The sequence below is a fragment of the Mirounga leonina genome, unplaced genomic scaffold, assembly GCF_011800145.1.
Source record: "Mirounga leonina isolate KUSES-001 unplaced genomic scaffold, KU_Mleo_1.0 Mir_165, whole genome shotgun sequence".
In the NCBI taxonomy this organism is placed as follows: Eukaryota; Metazoa; Chordata; class Mammalia; order Carnivora; family Phocidae; genus Mirounga; species Mirounga leonina.
In genome coordinates this window covers 70,389,720-70,394,689 of record NW_023270415.1, presented here as the reverse complement: position 1 = coordinate 70,394,689, position 4,970 = coordinate 70,389,720, and the positions used below count along the sequence as shown (strand labels likewise).

General features: G+C 40.5%; 1 long non-coding RNA gene across 1 annotated transcript in view; it reads left to right on the top strand.

Moving 5' to 3' along the window:
* LOC118014786 overlaps window positions 1–4,391 on the top strand; it is a 12,643-nt gene extending 8,252 nt beyond the window's left edge. The window contains exons 2-3 of the long non-coding RNA XR_004680378.1: window positions 3,141–3,276; window positions 3,910–4,391. This is a non-coding gene — a long non-coding RNA (uncharacterized LOC118014786). The remainder of the gene's footprint in view (window positions 1–3,140; window positions 3,277–3,909) is intronic.
* Window positions 4,392–4,970: the final 579 nt, after the last annotated feature.

The following is a 4,970-nucleotide window of genomic DNA, read 5'->3' as shown; positions in this document are numbered from 1 at the left end:
AGTTTAAGCTCCTTGAGTACAGAGCTTACTCATTTTTGGATCCTGCATCTTCTACTGGAGTTTGTACAAACTTCCTTTGTTTCCCTTCCAGATGCACAACCTATATAAGGGAATTCCTCTCTCCTTCCCTTCTTGGTAGGGGATGCTCATCAGGATGGCTGAGTGGGTATTTGGAAAGGCCTTGGGCTCACTCTTCACCAGGACTCGGCGATTTTAATTTTAGCTGCAAGCGTTGATGGAAAAGGTCACAGAATTCAGGCTACTCTTCAGTGGAAATGAAACTGGAGAAGGGCATGAGGCCAAAAATAAGGCCCTTTCTAAGTAGTGTTTGGGGACATGGACTTCAGCACTTCAAGTACCCACTAGTCTTTTCTTTGCTTCAGGCCCTTCACAGGCCCCTACTCAAGCCTTCATAGGGGCCAGAGGGTCTACTATAGGAAAGCAGAGTTACCCTTTCCTAACAGCAAGCTCAGAAGAAAGGAATGCACTTCAAATAGCCTGGTTTGCTCAGTAACTACTCATGGGCCTCATAGTCCTTAGGGCCCTCCTCTATTTGCAATTGATATGCTTCAGGAAGCCAGCTGTTGGTAGCAAAGGGACAGTGAGTTTTGTTTAGAGGAAGACTTGTATGAAATGCTAGTAATTGGACCATCTCTGGAATGCTTCCTTGTCCCTGTGAGGAAAGAGTCCTGGGCCAGAGGAAGAAATAAAGTCTACATATTCTTATGTATAGTTCCGGAAACACTTCTGGGAATTCATTTGTTGAAATGACAGAGACTGTCATATCGGTCTCATTTTAAACAGTATAATTACTGCTATTAAAAATTGCTGACCTGTTACAGCTTGTAACTTAAAATAGTTACAAGTGTGAATGACATGAAGATTTATGATGCTACAAATCCTTTTTTTTCCCCCCTGGCCTCCCATGTCAAGGAGTATCCAAGAATCAGAATCTCCACCATGAATTTTCCAGAATACCTTGACATGTTTGCATGAGTTAGGAGTTCAATTTAGAAGCCATGACTCCAATACATTTGCAGTTTGGTAATATTTTGTTTTTCACTTATATTGTTCACGCACAGTACTGTGAATTTATGAGCTTGTCTGCTGCAGTTATTGACATTAGAGCAATTATACGCCATTAACCTCAACCAATAACCGGATCACACTGTGGTATTCACTATTCTAGTTGGTGCTCAGTAAAGGAGTGATGGAACACCAAATGAAAGCCTAAACTTCCTAACATAAGCCAAGGCCCTCTATGTTCTAGCTCAACCTAGATCCCCAGCTTTATCTTCTCTCCTTTCTCTGACCCCCCACTAGTCTATCAATATTGAACTTTTATTATAGTTTTTCCACACACAAAGTATTCCATGCCTCCTTAACTTTATTGCTACCATTCCTTTCACTTTCTCCACTTCTTCATCTGAGACTCCACTCCTTCTCAGAATTCAGTACTCCCTGATAATGGAAAGTCTCTCTGACAATCCCCTCCAACTGCAGTCTTATCAAACACTCTTCTTATATCATTTCATACCACCCTGAACAAATCTCTAACATAGCATATTTCAAATGATATTGGAATTATGTCTTTTTTTCCATGTCTTTTTCTCCCACTATGAACTCCTAAAGCAGAGTCTGCTTACTATGCATTGAATCATGTCCCCCCAAAAGATATGTTGAAGTCCTAACACTGGTACCTGTCAAGGTGACCTTATTTGGAAGTAAGGTTTTCACAAATGCAATTAAGATGAGTTAAGATAAGCAGGTATAAATCCAGTATATAAATCCAATACAGCTAGTGTCCTTACAAGAGGAGGAGACACACAGGGAGAAGTGACAATGGTCATGTGATAAAGGAGGCAGAGATTGGAGAGATGCAGTCGTAAGCCAAGGAATACCAAAGATTGCCAACAACCACCAGAAGCTAGGAAGAGGCAAGGAAGCATTCTCCCCTAACACCTCCAGAGAGAAAAAGCCTTGTGGACATCTTGATTTCAGGCTTCCAGCCTTCAGAGCTGTGAGAGAATAAATTTCTTTTTAAGCCACCTGGTTTCTGGTACTTTGTTATGGCAGCCTAGGAAACTAACAAAGCTTGTCTTTTTTAATTTCATATTTAAAGTGTCAACATAATTCTTGTCACTGAGTAGACAGTCAAATGGTTGTTTAATTGCCATTTAAATGAATCCGAAAACACCTGGAATGTTCCACTGCTTTTCCCACCCTTTATTCAGCAGTCACCCAAGCCCCACCCAGCCAGAAGGCTTATGCGAGCTACTTTCACCTTTGGGAAACATTCTCTTGTCAACCCAGGCCTTCTTTCTCTGGATTCTGTTTTTTTTTTCAAGATTTTATTTATTTATTTATTTATTTATTTATTTATTTATTTATTTACTTACTTACTTACTTTATTTATTTGAGAGAGAGAGAGAAAGAGGGAGCAGCAGAGGGAGAGGGAAAGGGACAAAACAGGCTCCCTGCTGAGCATAGAGCCAGACACAGGGCTCAATCCCAGGACCCTGAGATCATGACCGGAACCGAGGTCAGACACTTAACTGACTGAGTCACCCAGGTGCCCTTTCTTTCTCTGGATTCTTAAACCATTTTACTACTTATATAATCTTAATCCTAGATATTTTAGTGTGCCATAATGCACAGCTTGGCTTCCCAGAAATTTCACATACTTGGAGGTCTGGAGGAAACTCTATCTTGGTTATCTAACGTCGCGAATGTATGAATCATTTCACATTCCATATACAATATAACTACTTCCTGTATTGTCCACATTTTCTTTCTTTTTTTAAATAAAGATTTTATTTATTTGTCAGAGAGAGAGAGAGAGGGCACAAGCAGAGGGAGTGGCAGGCAGAGGGAGAAGCAGGTTCCCCGCTGAGCAAGGAGCCCGATGTGGGACTCGATCCCAGGATTCTGGGATCATGACCTGGGCTGAAGGCAGACACTTAATCTACTGAACCACCCAGGCGTCCCGTTGTCCACGTTTTCAAATGGCAGTGAGAAAAATAAGACTCAGATTGATGACATAACTCACCCAAGACATCAGGATAGGAAGTGACAGAGCCTGGATTTGAACCAAGGCTTGTGTGATTCCAGATTGTGCTTTATCCATTTTTGTCTTTTAGTAAGACCTCAGAGTGGTAACCACAGACCAAAGTCTTCAATTGCCCATGCTGTCACCGAAGAAGAAATCTGACACTTTTGACCACCAGCAGGAGCTGAGCATACAGATATGTGGGACATGAAGACTCTGCCAACCTAGTGAGCTGGAAACCAGAGCCAGCAGCAAACACACAGAGTCCTCTTGTAATCTCCTGTAATGAGGTCCAGTGTCTCCCAGCTTCCCATGGGATAGTTCACTCTGATCCAGTTGCCCAAAATAGCAATTTAACTTTTAGTGAGTGCAGGTTGGATTTCATTTGTAAATGGTAACAGAAAAGGATAATGCTGAAGAAGTCACCAATATATTGTCTCCCTCCTATTTCTAATCATTATAGTCTCACTACTCCTTCCCAACATATATAGGAGACATATGATTGGAAACGGAGACCTTCTTCATAAAAACCTAGAATTCCTAAACTGTAAAGAAAATATACAAATGTTGTCAATTTCTATCCTTCTAAAGTAAGACCACATGCAGGAAAACATTTTGGTAAACTCCTAAGAGCTACATCACGAGCTGTTGTCATCGCTTTAGAAATATGCATATGGCATTTCTTCATGAATTTTATAAGCCAATACTGGTTCTCTTTCATTATCTGAATTTAATTTTTTAAATCTGTTTTTATTATGCCACTGTTAATTTTGCTAAAATAGTCTTAGTCAGCTTGTGCTGCTATGACAAAATACCCTAGACAGAAGTGGCTCAAGCCACAGATGTATATTTTTTCATAGTTCTGGAGGCCAGAAGTCCAAGAACAAGATGCTGATAGATCTGGTTCCTGGTGAGAATGCCTTCCTGATGTACAGACAGTCATCTTTTTGGTGTATCCTCACATGGGAGAGGGAGAGTGAGCAAGTAAGTGCTGGTCCCTCTTTTTTGGCTCATAATGACACCAGTCCCATCATGGGGGTTCTGCCTTCATGACGTCATAAGTACCTTCCAAAGTCTCCAACTCCAAACGCCATCACATTGAGGGTTAGGGCTTCCACCTATGAATTGGGAATGGGTGGCACACATTCAGTTCCTACAAATAATAATGTGTTTTGAAACAATAGCCTTTGTTCACCTTACAAAATCCTAACTATTCTATAAATTAAAGAGCAGATAATGCAGAATGCTTTATTCTGAATAGTCACAAGGGCATGAAATGTTTGTTTTGTTGTTATAAAAAGCCTAAATATGTTTTTAAAACCAATGTGGTGAGAAACCTAGTTTTTATTCCTGGTCCCAGCACTTACCAACTGGGTGACTTTAAGTTACCTAACTTTTTTGAAGGGGCTGGCCAAATCTTGGACAATTTGCACATCAACATAAATGATGATACTAAAGTATTATATCTCCTTCAATAAAACAGGAATCCACTTGTCTTCATGTATCGTAAGTGAATAAGTAAATGGAGAGGTAAGAAGGCTCTGTGTCAAAATATAGATGTGATGATGGAGTTAATCATTGGGCAATCATCATAGAAGAATTGACTTGGGTAAGAGACATTAGTGGATGCTAAAACTAAAGGATGGAAATGGGATGTGAAACGGGATTTTTGCATTGTCTCAAAGAATTTCCTTGTAATTGCAAAGGTGAGAAAAGTAACGGTAGAGAAGAGAAAACTGGCCAGTGCCAAGTGATCAAACTTCATACCACCAGTAATAGGAAAAATTGGTCTGATATGCCACGGGAGGGGGGCAATGAGAACACAGAATTACTGCTGTGATATTCTGGCCCCAAATGCATAACCTGGGTCCAATCACAGGTAAACACTGGACCAACCATAGTGGAGAGGTATTTATTAAAA